The 18,512-nt window shown below is 41.3% G+C and overlaps 1 protein-coding gene across 2 annotated transcripts in view; it reads right to left on the reverse strand.

Moving 5' to 3' along the window:
- Window positions 1–18,512, reverse strand: part of RBFOX1 (RNA binding fox-1 homolog 1) — a gene marked incomplete at its 5' end in the record, with an annotated part of 1,111,952 nt that overhangs the window by 615,613 nt on the left and 477,827 nt on the right. The window lies entirely within an intron of this gene.

Below are 18,512 nucleotides of genomic sequence, written 5' to 3' on the forward strand. Positions count from 1 at the left end.
GCTACTGATTCATCTTTTCCAAGAACTTCCAACAGAGGCCTTGTCCTTACATCTCTGCACAGGCCCTGAGCAGCAGGAGCTGAACCCCTCCTCAGCATTGTGCCACCAACAGGCAGAGGACTGAGCTGGTCCCATGCTCCCCATCCCCACCACCATGGCACAGGCAGTGGGTTGTCATGTAATTAAACACTAGCATTTGAAAGTTTTACACTTCAGTGCTTGGAAACTAAGAAATGTGTTCTGTCTTTAAATTTCCATGTGGATTTTAATGGATTAAAGCATCACTGTCATGACTTAGAGGAAATTCATATAAATTAGATGGCTGGCAAAACCCTGGGGAGGTTGTGTCCTGGACTTCACTGAACTTGTCTGGTGTATCAATTAGTACATTAGAAATTATATATAAACCACTAGAAGAATAAACTACATTCAATGAAGCACCCAAAACCTGGTGTCACAAATTATGTGTTGTTAAAGGCAACACTTCAAAATAAAGGTGTCCAGGAAATCAAACACTACTGTCTTCCTACAAGAAATCCAGGTGAAAATCCCCCCAAAATACTAAACATGCGAAGATTTAAATCTGAGTCAAAGCTACAGCTTCTTCACCTCCTTTGGGTCCCAATAGTCAAACACTGCCAAAAAGGCAGAACCATCTATGTGACTATAGGATATTCTACAGTATTTTGAGCAAGAGAGATCCTGTTTGATCCCGTTGTCTCGTCTCCTTATGATACTGAATTTGCTGAACATGCTCAAAGATGACGGCTCCTGCTCTAAAAAAGAGAATAAACTGGAAGCCCTCCAGTTCTTGTGCTGCAGAGACTGAAACAAGCCCCACTGAAATGAGGCATAACCTTCTGAAATCATGTTTGTGTTAGTTCATTTCAGCCTCCTCATGAGGTAAAAAACACAAAAGATACCAGCCAGGCCAGGAAGTGCGGACTGTTCCCTTGGTATACAGTAGATGCACTGTAAATATTTTCTTCACTTTAATTTGTGGCTGGAAAGGGATTAAAGCAAAACAGTTCTGAGAACTAAAATCAGTGCTGAGGGTTGGATGGGTTTCTAAAAACAAGCATTTCTATGAATTTATACATATTTTCTGATTTAAATTGCTGGAATTTTTTCCTCATCTTTACTGAAATTTCAGAAAAATTACTCCAGTGATGGGAAACATACAAATATAACCTTTTCCTTTTCAGACCTCAATATAGTTTATTAGAGAAATGTCTACTAAAACAAACAAACAAACAAAAAAAAAAAAAAAAAAAGCAAACAAAGAAAACCCCAAACAAACAAAAAAAGAGCAAACCATATGTACTTATCTATCCTTAAACTCAATCGAGGTTATTTGAACTATTCTAACCTTGCCTCTTTGCACAGAATTTCTGGGTTTTTGCTAAACAGAACGGGGATGAAACTTTCTGTAACAAATTCTTTGATATTCATTAATACCAAAAACCTTCTGTCCTACAGCCCTTTAAAATCTCTACATGTAGAAGTAACTGGAACAAGAGAAAATCATCACAAAATGAGATAATCAACTTCTGGTTTTGAACATTTAGAAAAAAGATACATGATTTTTTTTTTTTTAAATCAGGATCTATTTGACTCAACTTATGTTTAATCACTTTATTTTCAGTTTACCATGGAATCTTCACCAAAATTATGTCTCCTTCAGTAATTGTATATAAGAGTTTTTAAAAAAGAGTCTCCAGGATTAGCTAAAGATATTATCAAATCCATGGTGATGTGGGGGTTTCTTGATTTTGAATCCAAAGTCTGAAACATTGCTGGATTGCTAAAAATTCTATTTCTATTGACTGTTCTTTGTAGCTAAAACCAACTTTCTGAATTTTGAATTAAAATGCTAATATTGTGTCTTCCTGATAAATAAAGCATGGAAAAGCCTTCACTGACAAGAAAGCCAAAGCTGTTCCCCAGTTATTTGAACAGCACATTCCTTCTGACTATGTTGGAGATGCTCCCAGAGATCTTAAAAATCAAACGTTGCACAAATTAATTCCAAAGAAGGAGGTGCAGGGGTGAGCAGGAAGGATCAGCATTGAGTACAAGTCAGTTTAATTTGCAGGTATCTGAGAGGACATTATAACAATGACATGAATAAGGATAACAAAATGTTAACAAAAAAGCACTGTCAGTAATGATACATTTAGATAAATGGCAAACGTACTCGTATGAACTCTATCATTACTGCTTCAATCACAGTCATACTTGAAACTTTGGGGAGCTAATTTCATTTATAAATTCTGCTGCTGCACATCAATTATCAGCAGCATTACTAACAGTGAGGCACAGAACTGCTGTGCGAGGGTGACTGATTGTCTGGCATTAGCTCTGATAAGAGAAGAGTTGCAAACCACTTTAAATGTCAAAAACCTGCAACAATAATGGGCATAAGCACCAGTTATATTCCTCTAACTTCCCTGCCTTCCTGACAATTCATTATTCTGTCTTCCCATTGCTACATCCTCTAACCAAAAAATATAAATGCCAAAGAGCGCTGTTCTTCCTTACAGAGAATTTCCAGAGTCTTTATTGTGAGAGAATTATCTGATTCAAAACTAGAGCATTATCTGATTCAAAACCTGAGCAAAATATTTGCAGTTGGTCTATTTCAAGATCAGTAACAAAATTTTGATTTCAGGGCATTAAAATCAATCCTTTAAACACAGTGATTCAGTTTAAGTAAAACAGAAAAACTCAGCATAAGTCTTTCTATAGAAATTTCACAGTGTGGCTCCAGTAAAGAGTGCAGAAGGTTAGGAAGACTTACCCAGAGCTGCTGTGAGCATGGCTGGTGTTGCCACTCAATCACACGGTGCCCTGACCGAAGCACAGCAAGAGATGCAGGAGCTGCCTCCTGGACATGCAGCCTGAATGCCAACTGCCTGTGACATTGACTTGTTTCCAGCCTCTTGTAGTGCTGCCGCTATCAGTGTTATATTTGTATAGTAGAATAACATGAAATATTGATTCTGGAGTGCTTATCAACTGGACCTGCTCAAAATACTCTTCCTACAAAGTTCAGCGCTGTTTCTCATGCAGAACCGGTGCTGTGTATTTGTGCAGGGAGCTGCCTGTTCTCTCACAGCACTTGGAATTCTTTCCTTGAGACATAAGCAATAACTTTTCAAAATCTGGGAACAGTGGGAAAAGACACAAACAATATTTTCTGAAATTGTATGAATTGGCCTTTATACTAATTTAAATGATTTGACAGAATGACTTTAAAAGACAATGTCTCTTCCATTCTGGCTTCAATCACTACTCAACTCTGTACCAGGGAAGGACAATGACCAGCAAATTTCTAATTGCAAAATGAATTACTAAATATTCTCGGCACGTTTTTGATTTTGGTTTGTAACTTTTTTTTTTTTTTTTTTTTTTTTTTTTTTTTTTTTTTTTTTTTGCATGAGGTATTTTGGGCATTTTCTGTGTGCCAGTACATTAAGAATAAAAGCAGAGGCTGCTGCCCGTGGTTTGCCTCTGCATCCTGCCATGGGCATGGGACGAGCAGGGGGACAGCTCCAGGGGCACGGGGGATGCACATGCCAGGGGCTCACAGCAGCTCCCTGGAACAGAGCCACCAGAGGGACCTGGTACAGCCAGTGACAAGTGGCAGGGAAAAACTGTCTCCCTCTGCAAACCCAGCTACTTACAGGTAACTTGTGGATGCCTCTGTGGATTGCTGCTGGCTGCACGATGTGGTAACAATTACAGCTAAACAATCAAAATCAGCAGGACTTACTCCACACCACCAGTCAAAGGCATCTCCTTCCCCTCTGCTTTTAGTTCCATTTTTAATGTACCCCAGCACTTTTATTCATGATTAACTTGTTTAAAGCAGCTATGCAGTCACTGTTGTCACAGCTTTGGTGTTTATGCAGATAACAGCAGAGTCCTGCTGGTGGGCTGCTCTTAGCTCTAGACCTCATAATGCCAAAACAGACAAACTGCACAGATGTGGCACTCCTGAAAATTCAAAGCTGAACCTGTTCATTGTTCTTTCATCAGGTCAAGAATTCATTATGTTGATGTACTTCTAAAACCAACAAAATCAACAATTAACTCTCAAACTCACCTTCCAAAAGATTAAAAATGCCTCACCTAATAGCACTAAACAGGGCTAAACAGAACTTGTGTGCTGCAAGTTTTTTTTCATTATAACTATTTCAATTTTGTTTTGGCTGAACCCTCAAAATCCTGAGAAGTCACTCAATAACAAAAATTTATTTCCAAACTGGCTATTTTTTTCCCTGAGATTTAATGTAATAATAATGCATTTATTTAACATTTTACCCTGTATGTCTCAGGAGGTAGATTCTATTAACTTGCTAAGAAGAGCCACACATCCCAAACTAGATAAAGGCTTGTACTTCAAAGACCTGCAAAAACCTTTCAGATTCAGCTAGAAGATTCTAACCACAGAAGTTTATCATGAGCTGAAAACCAGACAAAAAAATAGCATTCTGCAAAACCTGAAGAGTATATGAGAAAAAGTATTTCATTTTACATATTTAGTTGTTCATGGACTTGCACCAATACGAGTAGAATTTGTCTCATTGCAGTGACCATTTCTCTTTGATACCAAGAAAAAAGTTCAACTCACATCTATACAACTGTACATAATAATTTACTGGATTATTATAGCTTTAGAGTTTGCTTCCCTAATGAAAATAAGCCTGCTACAAACAGAGATAATCAGATGTATGAAGAACCACTGTGGCTCTGATTAGCTGTGATACATGAGTCATCTGCAGAAGCTGGAGTTTATGCAGTCTTTCCACCAAAAGACAGAACCAACCTCCTACTGAAACCAGCCCCCTGAAAAGCCCCAAATTTCAATAGAAAGGCCCACGAGGAGGGAAAAACTGGGACCATAATAATTGAGCTCCACACAACAGCTTGCTGATCACCAAGCAAGCAAACCTGAATTTCTTCCAAACCTCAGCAGCAAAATGCAAACATTTCCCCCACGCAAAAAACATAAATAAATCAGTGTTAGTGCAACTGAGAGCAGGCAGCACTGCCCACTCCTCACAGCCCCAAGCTGCCTCTGCCCAAGAACACAGAGTTTAGGACACAGATGTTTTGTTCTTGCTTTCAATCATGCTATTTGACTATTCAGTTATTAGAAAATATTCATCTGCCCTTGTTTCTCAGACCACTCTACAAACACAGCTATGCACAGAGAGCTGCCAGAGTATTACAGGAACTTCTAGCTGGGCTCAGTGCTGTGTTTCTCCAGAGCAACAGGATTTTTTTTTCTTTTAGTAAGAATATATTGATTATCTGTCAGGCACCATAGACAGATGGACAGTATAAATAGCAAACATTTGTGTGATAACTTCAGATTTAGATTTTAATTCACTTCTGGGTGGGTTTTTTCCCTAGCATCGCTTTTATAAAATCAACACCTTAGAGGAATGAGTAATGGCAGTGAATTCAGATTTATAGCTATAATAGTTCTAACACTAAAGTAAAAGTAGATGCTTTGTTTCTTAGATTTTTCTCTTTGAAAACTTACGTTTGCATTCAGTCCTGCTGGTATTTTGGATTTTGGCTTGCCTAGCAAGCACAACTTTACTTCTACCTAGTGGACTTTTACTAAGTCCAGTTGAGAGGTGCACAAAGTGCAATAATTACAAAAATAACTCAGCTTTGCCAACAGGGCATAAATCCAGCAATGCTCTGTGAAGGCTTTAAAAGAGGGAGAAATACACCTATTTCTGTTCCTTTTATCCTCTTGCTCCTTTATTTTCAGTTCAGGATCCCAGCACTGCAGAAGCCTCTTCCATGCAGGAACTGATGTGGCCAACACTGAATGGGAGTGCCTTGATCTACACAAACCCCAAACCACCACGGGTCAGTCACGGGGTGTGACACTGTGGAGTTCACAAACTTTTCAGCCCTGACACCCATCAGGAATAACTCAGAGCCCTGTGAAGACATGAAGAGTGCACTGGCACTGCCCCATCCCTCTGGCCAGCTGCTGATTACTGTCAGGAACTCCATCTGGGCATTGGATCAAACAGTGAGTGATTTGTTTACGTGTGCCTGCCCTCAAGCAATTCAACTTGAACAATATCTTGGCATAGGACTGAGCACCACAAATCTGCATCCAGAAGTAAACATTTAATATATGCTATCTCCTCTCATACAGCAGGTGATAGAAGTTTCACCATTAACGATCTATTTGCCATCTGAAATAAAATATTGACAAGTATTTAAAAAAATGCATGATAGCAAATATATATATTAAATACCTTAAAACAGGTCTGAAAAGCTGCATTACAGCTTGAAGCTGTTACCTGCAAACTCCCTTTTCACATTCCCTTTTTGCCCTGCTTCCTCTGCAGCCTAAGATCAGCACAGAGAGCTTCCTTCAGGGCTTGGTAATAACAGGCTTCCCCTTCCCCAAGACCAGCACAGGTATCTAGGTCACCATAAGGGGATAAACTGCTAATAAAAATAGTTCTCTCTTCCTCTTAGGATTTCTCTTTTTCAGAATTTCATCTGGGTTATAACCCTGGTTTGGCTTTAGCTATCGTGAGCCCGTTTCCCCCACATCCATCCCTTCTACACCATGACCAAAATGACTAATGAAGTGTTTACTGCATGTTAAGCTGAAAAATTAGGTAATTTAAAAGGCAAAACATGACAAGGAGGGTGAAGTAGGCTAATTGTATTAAATCTGGTGTCCTGGAGTGGCTCATGGGAACAGTGCATGATCTGAAAATCCTCCTGGACCTTAAGAGGTGCAGGGGATGCTCCTGGTGCTGTACCTGCTCTGCACTGGCACACCAATATTCCTGTGCTTTGACGACTTGAGGACACAGACTCTCAAGATCCAGAATGATGAAGACATTTCCGAAAACTAAGGCCACAACATGGATAAAAACCTAAAAAAGGGCTAGCACAAATAAAGGGAAACTGGCTGACACTGATCATAACCTTCTATAGGAAATTTGGTCTGTGTGGATGTGTCATTGAACATGTATCTTGATCAAGCCTACAATTAATTTCCAGTGTCAAAATTGTTATAAAAAATGCATGACTACACTATGAAATTTGCTCAGTGCTTAAGGGAAAAAGGTTGACCAAAGTGAGGAGTGAGAACCACTAGTGTGGTATTTCTGAATATACAAATGCTTATTTTTTTCAATATGCAAGCATTTAAACATGAGTGTCCAGCAAATTACATAAGCACTTGAAAAATAAAGCACTTCACAGATATGCTCAGGACATTTGTTGGCCTTGCACACGAATAAAGCAGAAATGGACTAAAAATAATGTGTTTTTACAACACAGAGAGGGGGAAAGAGAGCAAAATCTTAATCTCACTAAAAATATGATGATGGCTGCACTCAGATCTCAGGTTTTAAGGTAAGATAACGCCAAGTATTTTCAAAACCTTAAAAGGTGTTTCATAAAAAGCCATTTCAGCACAAAAAAGTTGGTTAACCTTGAACAGTTAGCTAATGATCCAGCACACTCCAGCCTTAGCAGCAGTGAATAAACAGATCTTAGCAGAGCAAAGCAAGCCCAGTCAGGAGAGATGAGTGGCAATGAAACAGGCCCCAGGACCATCTCAGTGAGCAGGGAAATCAGCACCGAGCCCACTGAGTGGAGTGGGTAAGAAATAATTTCTCCAGACTCTCAATGCAGTCAAATAGCTTTTGGTTCAAATCCTAAGATTTTCCTCCTCTCCCAATTCCTTGTTCCTTGACAAACAGCAAGGAATCAGACTATTTGATACACTTGATATGTTACTGCTATTTTTTAAATGGCTTCAACACTGCTCAAGTCTTCAGTAACACTTTGTAACCTGTCTAAATTCAGAAAATAGATAGAGATGGTGAGAATGAAAATGCAGCACAGTGCCCTTCAGATCCTCCGTCATTCGGAACCTGAAGTATGTAATTAATGCCAGGGCATCTAGGGAACATAAAATGCAGAATGTGCAGAACCTAAGGTGTGTTCTCTTCTATAACTGAAAGTACAATAAAATATCTGACATTTCATATTGACTCTTGGCATGATATTATAAGAACTATTTTAAACAGTAAGTAAAATGAAACCAGCTACCTACATTCACTTAATTCTAGAATCAAGTAAATATAAGCCTGCTCTCCCAGGGAGGCACAGACTTGGCTGTGGTATATATGGGTATAGTGTTTCTTTAAAATGAGTGTATGTTCAGACATTATTGATCCTTCAGAAGTCAGTACTGGGATTAACACTCCTTTCATGCCTGGCACCATGTTCTGCTCTGCCCCTATGACTGACCACCCAACACAAACTGGAAAATAGTGCTTCCTAATGCTGCCTCACCTCGGGTTCTGGGTGCAGTTTGGGGCACCACAGCGTAGAAAACACATGAAGCCATCAGAGAGCATCCAAAGGAGGCCATGAGGATGGGGAAGGGACTGGAGAGGAAGTCATGAGGAGCAGCTGAGGGCACTTGGTTTGTTCACCCTCGAGAACAGGAGACTGAGGGAAGACCTCATTGTGGTCTTCAATATCCTCATGAGGGGCAGCACCAATCTCTTCACTCTTGTGACCAGGGACAGGACATAGGGAATGGCTGGAGCTGGGCCAGGGCAGGCTCAGGCTGGAGAGCAGGGAAAGGTTCTTCCCCAGAGGGTGCTGGGCACTGCCCAGGCTCCCCAGGGAATGGGCACGGCCCCGAGGCTGCCAGAGCTCCAGGAGCGTCTGGACACCACTCCCAGGGACACACAGGGTGGGACTGGTGGGATGGGTGGGATGTGTGTGCAGGGCTGGAGCTGCACTGGATGATCCTGTGGGTCCCTGCCAGCTCAGCCTGTTCTGTGATTCACAGGGAAGAATCTGTGGCTGCAGTGGCACCCAGCTGTGCCAAACCCTGAGCCAAAGGCGCCTGTGGCCTGCTGCTGCTGTGACTGCTCAGCCCAGCACCGAGTGCTGTTGGATCAGTCCTAGGGAGACAGACAGGACGACAGCTCTGGCAAACAGGACCTCGTCTGCTGCAGCTGGAGCTCCGTCAGTGCGAGCAGCTGTGACCCTGCTCAGCAGCTGTGGCCCTGGCAGGGACACCGGGGCTGGTGGCCATCAACACCTTGGACAGGGGCTGGCGAGGGCCTGACTGTCTGATGAGAGTGGGGAAGACAAAATACAAATGACACACCCAGCAGCAAGCAAAGAGCAACCTGCACTGGATTCAACACCACGCTGGTAAAACACACCCCACAGCCAGGCAAGTCTAGGGCAATAAACTTGCTGTGAACAAGACAAAAATGCTAGGCTGGAAAAAATCCTTCTGTTCTTGAAGATACAACAGTCAGGACTGCCATCCTGGCAATTCAGAGCACACAAAGAAATGATGGTCCTCAGGGAGCTTTTGGTACACAAGAAAACACTCCAAGTACAGTTAGAAAGTTCTTTAGAGCACCACACACATCTCGGTAAGTCGAGCATTTAGGAAACAATCGTTCCCATCAGCTGACACTGGAGCAGGCAGTTCCCCTCACTGAAACAGGGTGAGCAATGCATCACTCTGGTATTTGTGGCCTACCACTCCATTACTGCTTCTCTATAAAATTACATTTCTGATAAAAATTTATATGTCAAACATTTTTGTGATTACAGACCAAAAGTCAAAATTTGCATTTAAATAGATGTATTAAAAACTCAGCAGCACAGGTAGAAGAGGGAAATGCTGTTTTAAGGAAATTTAAATAGGGAGCATAAGCACAGAAGGGATTTCTCTTCTTAAATTATTTGAACAATTTTGGTTTTATTACTATTCTCGGGTCCAATTCAAAGTCAAGATTGGAACCATAGTATCCTGTACCCCTGGACTCATCTCAGGCTGAGCACGAGAAAATAAGCCTCTTTTCATCTTTCCATTGGGAATGACCCCATTTGTAGTAAATAAAGTATTTTTTGTTCACAGTCCAAGCCCATACTTTTCACCAGCTTGCAGCCCAAGCCATATTATACTCCTCTGCTCTCAAGTTCATCACTCAGTTTTCTTTGCATCAGCCACCACAGCCATTGCACTTCTGCCCAGGCAGCACAGCCACTTTTGAGAGGGATTTCACAGGATATTCTGAGTTGGAAGGGACCCAAAAGGATTTTTGAGTCCAACTCTTCAGCGCATCACCCGTACACAGCTCAAATCCATGACCTTGGTGATATGAGCACCCACTGAGTTGGTGAATTTTCAATGTGCAACCTAAAAATTCACACGAAATTCTCCCATACAAATGCCTGACATCAACTACCCCCTTGGACTTAAACATATTTATTGTGCCACTTTTTGTTCTACAAAGGATTTCTGATGTTAAAGAAATTCTTCTTCTGACCTCTCCCTTGTATCTTTTCTCTCTTCTCATTACACACCTTTTATTTTCTGTATGTTGTCAAGATGTAACTTTAACCCTTGCCTCAAAACCTGATTTTGTACTTTCAAAGGGCACCTAAATCTTGGCAATGGAATGCCTGTGCCCTTCATAGTCCGGCTGGGATCAACAACACATGTTCTCCATATAAAAACCATATAAATCAGTGTGTGCAGTGCTTTTTTTTTTTTTTCTTTTTTTCCTTCCTGACAGGCTTTCCAACCATGATAATGATACAACATGAACTCCATTATTGTTAATGGAAGGAGTTACACTTAAATGTTTTCAGTTTTAGCTCTGCCATGAGTCAACACCTTCATAAACATGCTGGTTTTTTCCAAGAAGAAACTGCTACAGAATCAAATCAGCTCTTGGAAACATGGATGTAAGCATAGCACAAAAACATTAAAACTCAATTACCATTTTAGGTGTGTGTTTGCTGTCTTCCTCAGACATTCTGTTCTTTCCTGCAGAATTATTTCTTTAACACGGGGAAAATTTGTCTGAGAACACAAATTTCAAGTATAAACAGAGATTAATCATGAGAGGATTTCCTGAAAAATTCATAGCAAAACTTTTCTTCTTCCCAGGTAATCCCTAAGTTTCTTCAAGGAGCATTTTTCCAGGGAATTTAGAAATACAGTCAAAAGTATAAAGACCATCACACAAGCTAGTGTACTTTCCTATGTTGACTCATTCTGGCCTTGCAAACAACTGTTACTTGCAGCGAAGTTTTCTCATTCTCCCTCCACAGCACAGAGCTGTTACCAGAGCATTCCCAGGGGCCTGAAGTAAAAACTGTGTCCAAGACACCAGGAACATCAGTGCTCCTCAGGAAATCATTGCAGTGCTTCAATGGTGTGGTGGCTTTCAGACAACCAAGAGAAAACCTAAGAGCAGAGGATTAAACTCTCTACAGCAACATTTCTTTCAGCTGCCTGTCAAAGCCAGGATATTCCTCATTTTCATTAAGCCTATTCCAGGAAAACCTTTACCTGCGTTTTCATGTAACACACATAACAGGGCCATTTTGTAAAACACCACACAGTATTTCAATTACACTTTTACAATGTGGCTCTCAGGGCATCAGCAGGGTAATTGTTCTAGGTACTGGATATTACCTGACACTCACAGACCTGCTGTCTGCTCTGCTTTCCCTTGAAGCCCCCAAGCAGCAGCAGTGTGATGTGAGTGGCAGATGTGAAACCCCAGCTCAGGTCAAGCCCAGTCTCAGCAGGGCTGATGTCCAGGACACCACAGCCTGGTGGAATTAACCCCCAGCAGCCAGAGACAGAGGGGCTGGTGAGGCTGCACAGACACCCCGTGTCCTCCTCACTCTGCTCACTCAGTATTTCCCTTCCCTAAACTCATTCCATAACATATCAAATCTTCAGAACTCTTTCCTGTCCTGCTTTGTTCCATTTATTCCCAGGGGTTTGCTTGCCTTTTTTTTTTTTTTTTTTCATCAGCTGTTGCACACACAGCATTGCTTTCATTAAATTGTCCATTAAAAACCTCATTTTGTAGGATTTCTCCACAAAGATATCTAAATATCTTACTTCTCTCAATGTTAATGGGATTGAGGCACTATGATAAAATCATGGATCTCAGCTGTAATTTTAATATATATAAATGAAAACTTGGATTTTTATTTTACCCTCACAGGATATATAATTTAGAAGTCATTTAGAGTCTGGGAGTTTCTAATGGACATAAATTTACAAAGTCCACAGAAAATTTAATATCTCCAGTGAGCCTCACAAAGATTTTTTGAAGTTTCCATTTTCTTGACCACTCAAAATACCCTTTTCTACTTTGTTTTAATACTATTTCCAAAAGCAATTGATTTAGTGTGTGAATGTATCTTTGTCTGAATATACATTAATAAAATGTAGCTATTCTTATTGAAGAAACCAGACAGAAAGTTGTTAATTTGTATCATCCATCTATTGGTCTTCCCATTCAACTATGTGCCATTCTTTACTTATTCCCTTGTCTACTCTGCATGGGTTTTTTGCAATACATATAAATAATAAATAGAAAAATATTTTGTGCCACACAGGGCTTGGATAACACTACCATTCACACATTAGCACGGGGCATTGAAAAAGAGTCTGTCACTTGATCTCTACCTCATCTTCTTCGTGCACAGAGTACCAAATTGCAGCTACAGGGTTGTCATCCACAGCAGCTTCACTGTGGGTGATGGTGTCAGAGCACCTCAGCTGCCACCTCGTGCCACTGGACATTCCCCATCCAGCGTGGGCAGCGCCGCCAGGACACTCTGAGTGCATTGACAGTCTCCATCCCACTGCAGTTTGGACTGGAAAATCCTAATCTGCCCGTGGAAGGACGGCATTACCAATCTTTCCAAAGAATTCTCTTGGCTGTGGCGGAGTTTGCTGACACAAATGTGTCCCCACAGCCTCAGAGCCCTCCCTGTGTCTGTGGCAGGAGGGCTCTGGTGGAAGAACCTTTCCCTTCTGTCCCCACTGAGCTCACTGTAACATGGGTGATCAACACAAGACTCCTCTCCCTGTCTGTTTGGAAAGGGATTTAATTTTCTATAAAATGGGCACTTTGCTTGTTCTGCCCTGTTTAATGTATTTTTCTGGGCAGGGCATTTGAAGGCAGCCCATCCTGAGCCCATCCCCAAGGCCAGCTTGGGGAGGTGTCACACCTGCTGAAGCTCCTGCATTCCACCCCTCCCAAGCCTGTGACTGACACTGAGCAATAGGAAACAACAGGGGAACAAGGAGGGGTGGCAGAAATTGCTCCAACCATAGGGGCAGAGCCGGGATAATGCAATATTCCTGTCCTACCTACTGAAAGGTGCAAGGAGCACCTGCACTGAAATACATGGAGAACCAAAGGGGTTAGGATCAGGTTTAGAAATGATGTCAAGAAAGTAACAACCTCAGGATCTCGTTAGTGCAGAGGTTTCTTCCTTCCCCCTGTAAATACCACAGCAACAAGTGTTCAGGTAATAATGCCCATCCAGATCCCTCAGGAACAGACCAAGGTTCAGACCCAAAGTGTTTCACATGCACTGTCCTGTAATGCTTCTTTTTCACACAGCATCTGTAGATTGATCTGGCCTACAAAAACCCTGTGCTGGTGCCTTGAACAAATAATGAGGTTTTCCCTCATATCACAGCCCCTGAACACTGAATGATTTTCCTTCTTCTTCCCTCCCCAGCTCTCCCAACATCCCCTCCTCTGGAGAGCAGGGCATTAGTATTCACTAACTGTGTCTTTGGAAAGGTTTAATCTCCTAGCAATTACCAATAGCAGAGTTTCATTATATGGACAGTATGATAAATATTGAAGAGGTCTCACAGCTGTTTGGATCAGTTTAATCCAGGCACACCCAACGGGAGCAGAGATGCCCTGGTGCCTCCTGCCTGTATCCCTGCAAGGGCAACTCCCGAGGCAGCCTCAGGGACAGAGGGACACAGGGACAGACAGACTGCACGTGCTCTGGGACTGCTGCCATGGACTCAGAGCCACCCGTGGATGTCCTGGCACCTGCCAGAGTTTCTGATCCAACTGAGGGTGCATTAGGACAGGTTATAGCCTAAATTCACACTGATTTTAAACAGAATCCTTACTCAAGTCCTAAATGAATTAAAGAACATCTGTAATTGGGATGGAAAAAAGACTGTACATTGTGTCTGCACCTAGTTTTGTTGTAGCTGTGAATCCTACAGGCTCAAGGAGAAACATTAAGCTCTATTGACCATCCTTACGGGGAAAAACTGCTGAAGACCAGTGCTGGAAATGCAAGAGAGAACACTCAGATCAGGACTTCACAGAAATACACTGCTGCCTCTCACTTGCAAGAAAATCTGATGCCAAGTGGTTCACATCCCAGGACACACTGCAGTATTTACAGTTGGTTTTAATTATCCACTTCATAATTGGGTTTGTTTCAGCAGGTGCTTTAAATCTGGGGATGTCTAAGTCATAATTTGTTCCATCTCAAACTTTTACCACCACATAAAATTACAATAAAAAGGCACAGGCCCTCTTTGTAGCTGGTGTAAAAGGTGTGACATGACAAGAGAAAGCCCTGCCAACACAAACTCATTTTCCAGGGCCTGAAGAGGACAATTGAGCTATTACATGCATATGCTGAAATAAGAGCAGGCAGCACACTCCTGAGATGTTTCTGAGCATGCCACCTCTACCAATCCCTGTGCAAACAAGGATTTTCTGTGCTGGCCACAAGGGCTCCTCCCTGCTGGGTGACCTAACAACTCAGACACAAATTTCCCCAGCAATGAGAGCACAGAAACTACATTCCTCTGCTCTTTGTTTGAATTCACTACTGGTGACCAGGAGTAACATTCAGCATGACAAATAATTTAATGAACTACTAATTCAGAGTTGACCTTCACTGAAAGTACTGTTTAATTACCCAGTGTTTCTGAAGTCAGGCAGAAGAATGTTAAACCATTTCCGAACAGGTGCAGGAGGCACATGTTAATTTTAATAGCAAAGGTCATTACATACATATTTCTGCACTTTTTCCTGGCATCTCTCCTGTCAGAGGATTACTTAGGTATGTTTAGGAAGACAAGGAGGAAAAAAAATTCTTCATGTTCTTTCAGCTTAGCTAATTTTTGCCTCCTATCTCCTTTTACCCTTTTTATTTTTAAAGAGTAAGTCTAAACCCAATGATGAAAGAGGAAATACATTATCTTGCAAACTGAAATGGTAAGATTAGATTAGTGCCTACATAGCTAAAAACCACTTGTAGTACATATTTTCATACTAATGCGTAAAAAACACTTCAAAGCAGAATGAAGATGTGTTTTCATATAAAGCTGAAGAAAACCCCACAACAAAAACACTCCACTTGTTGAGCAGGAAAAAGAACTCAGCAAATTAACCCGTGCTTGACAATCAGCATTATAAAAATTCTTTGAAAGCAAGATCAATTTCTGCTTTAATCTGTGGATATGAGATATGAACCAATAACTGTGCAGAGAAATAAAGATTTCTTGGCGCGTCTAGTTTTATCTTATCAGACTCCAGAAGTGGGCTTCATGTTACAGACTACTTTTTTTTTAAATCCGATTGCCTGAGGAAGTGTGAAAACAGCCTCAAGAAAAAGTCATCTCTAACAATATTGAGCTTACTCTCTCCCTCTTTCTTTATTTCCTCCTTCAGGCTTTGATGCCTTTCTCACAAGGAGCATTGAAAGTTGCCAACCCCAGTGAGAACATGAAGAATGTACCAGAAAGAACTCCTCACCACCATGTTTTCCTAAGGTATGAATTACATCTCTTCCTTCAAATGACACTTCAGTTGTATAGAAGGCGGGCAACAGGAGGTGGTGATCGCATTTTCAAGCTTAATAAAAGCGCTGCAACTGTAAAATTCATTTTATGGTTAAAAAATATAGTAGGGGATTTATTCTCAAGGCCAGTGAGGTTGGTAGTTGCAGTGGATGGGTTTGTTAAGGTGTGGTGGAGCTGGCTTTGTTAATTTTGTTTTTTAAGGTTTTTTTAAAACCAGAAATTAGCTAGGAGTGCCAACACTTTATGGAGCATCCCTAAAGAACAGACTGAGCACCCCTATAATCACTGCTCCAAGAAAAAAAGAAATCAAAGGGGTTTTTTCCCTGTTCTTCTGTCCAAAATAATACACAGCAGCTTTTATTACCCGCAACCTACATTCAGAGCACTAGTTCTGCAGGGAATGTTGGAATAGCTCATCTGTCCCTTAGCTTTATACACTGGAGTCTGGTTCCACAAGTCAACATCCCATCCTCAGTGACAAGAGTGTTCCACTAAGAGTCAAGTCCTATTTTTTTTACACAAGGGGGAAAAAAAAAATCACTAAAAAGCAGTAAAGGGTATCAGAGTGGTCCTAGAGGATATCAACTAGATCAGGTGCATTAAACTTGTTGAAAATCACTTTGTATTATTTAACTGGCTGTCCCCACCACACTGAGCAAATGCAGCCAGATGCCAGGCTGGAGGGAAATTTCATGCCTTGTTGTCACAGAAAGGCTTCTGGCATCAGGACAAACACTGATGCCAGAGAAACCACTTGTCTCATGAAGTCTCTCAAAGAAAGCTTTCCCTGTCGTTGGCCTGGGCATGAGAATCCTTCTGGCACTCTGCTTTTGAAACCTTGGCTATCGTGCACTGCTGCTGGAAATATATTGTTGATTTTAAAAGCAAACTTAAGTTGATATCAGCATTGCCAATCAGTTTCCTAGTCCCTGACTGGCTGTGTAAAATCAAGATTTCAAGGTTTTTTGGGTATTTTTTTTTTAAGCAGAAAAGGCCTAGGAGTGGGAAGGAAGATGCAGCAGCTCTTTCCTGACCTTCCTGATGCTGTGCTAAAATCCCAAGGCAGTGTCCTGGATAAAGAGAGCTACCCAGGTAGCAGGGCTGCCCTTTCCAGGGCTCTCCTCAGCACTGCTTTTGTGCTCCTAAATGTTGGTCACAGTGGTCCCACAGGTGCCCAGTTCATCACATTAGGGCCAGCTGATGCAAACAAAACTAACTCTACACAAACCAATTAATTTCCAGTCAGAGAAGCTGCCTGATCCAGCCAACAGTAAAAACAATATTATTTTTGTATTCATGTGTATTACAGGATTTTATTACCAAGAGTATTTAAGCTCCAGGAGAAAATGCTGGGAGATTCTGGATGCTTTAGATCCGGGCTCCACAGTGAAGAATTTTTTTGTTGAAGCTGTGATATTACTGCTCTGAAACAACCAATGGCTCAATAATTTCAAAGATCCTTCTGAGGGTTTTATTTTTTGCTGTGCAGGCATTCAGCTATTAGCAAGGACAACATTTTGCTTCAAGTCATCCTTAGGTCATGGAAATTAATATACACATTCTGTTCTACAACACTAAAATTGCCAAAAAATCCCCATATTTCAATAAATCAGATGACTGCAAATCACGTTTTTACTGAAACAAACATGAGATAATGGGAAAAATAATTGACCACATGCTTTCCTAGGCAGGGCCCAGATTATTAGTGGTTATGTTAAATATAGAAATTCACATCCAAGCCATTAATGCAGACTTAAAATGTATCAATAATTCAATAATTTTTAAGTTCAACCTGAGAAATCACCTTTTACAGATAATATATAGCACAGCACCATTAGACCATAAGCCATCAAGTGTGAAAAAGATGGAAATATGGCCAGCTCTGCCTTTTGTGCACATCAGCATAACTCAGCGTGTTTCAGAGCTCGCTCTGCCCACCGAGTTCTGAGAGGTTCCTAGAGCAGAGCAGCCTCTATTTGCAAAGCTCTGACCTCCCATTTCGAGGGTGTGATACTGCAACGGCGCTGATGGGAAATTGGTGGGATCAGCAGTATGGAAATGCCACACTCTGGCACAGAAAACCAGCCATACCTCGAATCGAGGAGTGGGCAGCATTTTGTGACGCTTGAATTTCCACTTTGTAACTCTGTGCTGTGTGACAAAGGGAGGAATGAGAAGGCAAAGCACTCTGTGTGTCTCACACGTAGAGGCACTAATAGCTCAGTCTCACCATGGTGCCTGGGCTCCTATAGTTTTATCATTAAAGATTTTGGTCAGTCAACTGTGGTGGTAATTATCACATAAATTAACTGAGAGACAGGAAAGCCAGAACCTAAGACCAAAAAAAAAAAAAAATCTCATCTCCAGCAACAAAGTACAGGACTTCATTTTCCAGTAATATTTTCAAACCTAACACCAATGATGACCCAAGTATTTTTTCTGGAATATTGCTTAGGTTACAGAAAGGAAGTCTATTAGTGAGTGCATTTACCCCCTGGTATCCCACTTTTATCTGCTGACCTGTCACAGTAGAACAATTTTGAAGATATATTTTCAGATACAGGTGATTAGCACAGCAAGGAAAGCAGCAGAGTGAAAATTCTTTTTCAGAGAGGTGTTGCTGGCAAGGAGTGTAGGTAGAAAGAAGGAAAAGCAAAGAGCTAATCAGTTTGGCTACACTGGGCTACAGTGATCACTCTTTTGGGTTGTTGGGGGTTTTTTGTGGGGTTTTTTTGTTTGTGGTTGGTTGGGCTTTTTTAGATAAGGGTATTCTGCTTTAAAATAGTTCATATCCTGC

This window comes from Coloeus monedula (genome assembly GCF_965178545.1).
Source record: "Coloeus monedula genome assembly, chromosome: 16".
Lineage (NCBI taxonomy): Eukaryota > Metazoa > Chordata > Aves > Passeriformes > Corvidae > Coloeus > Coloeus monedula.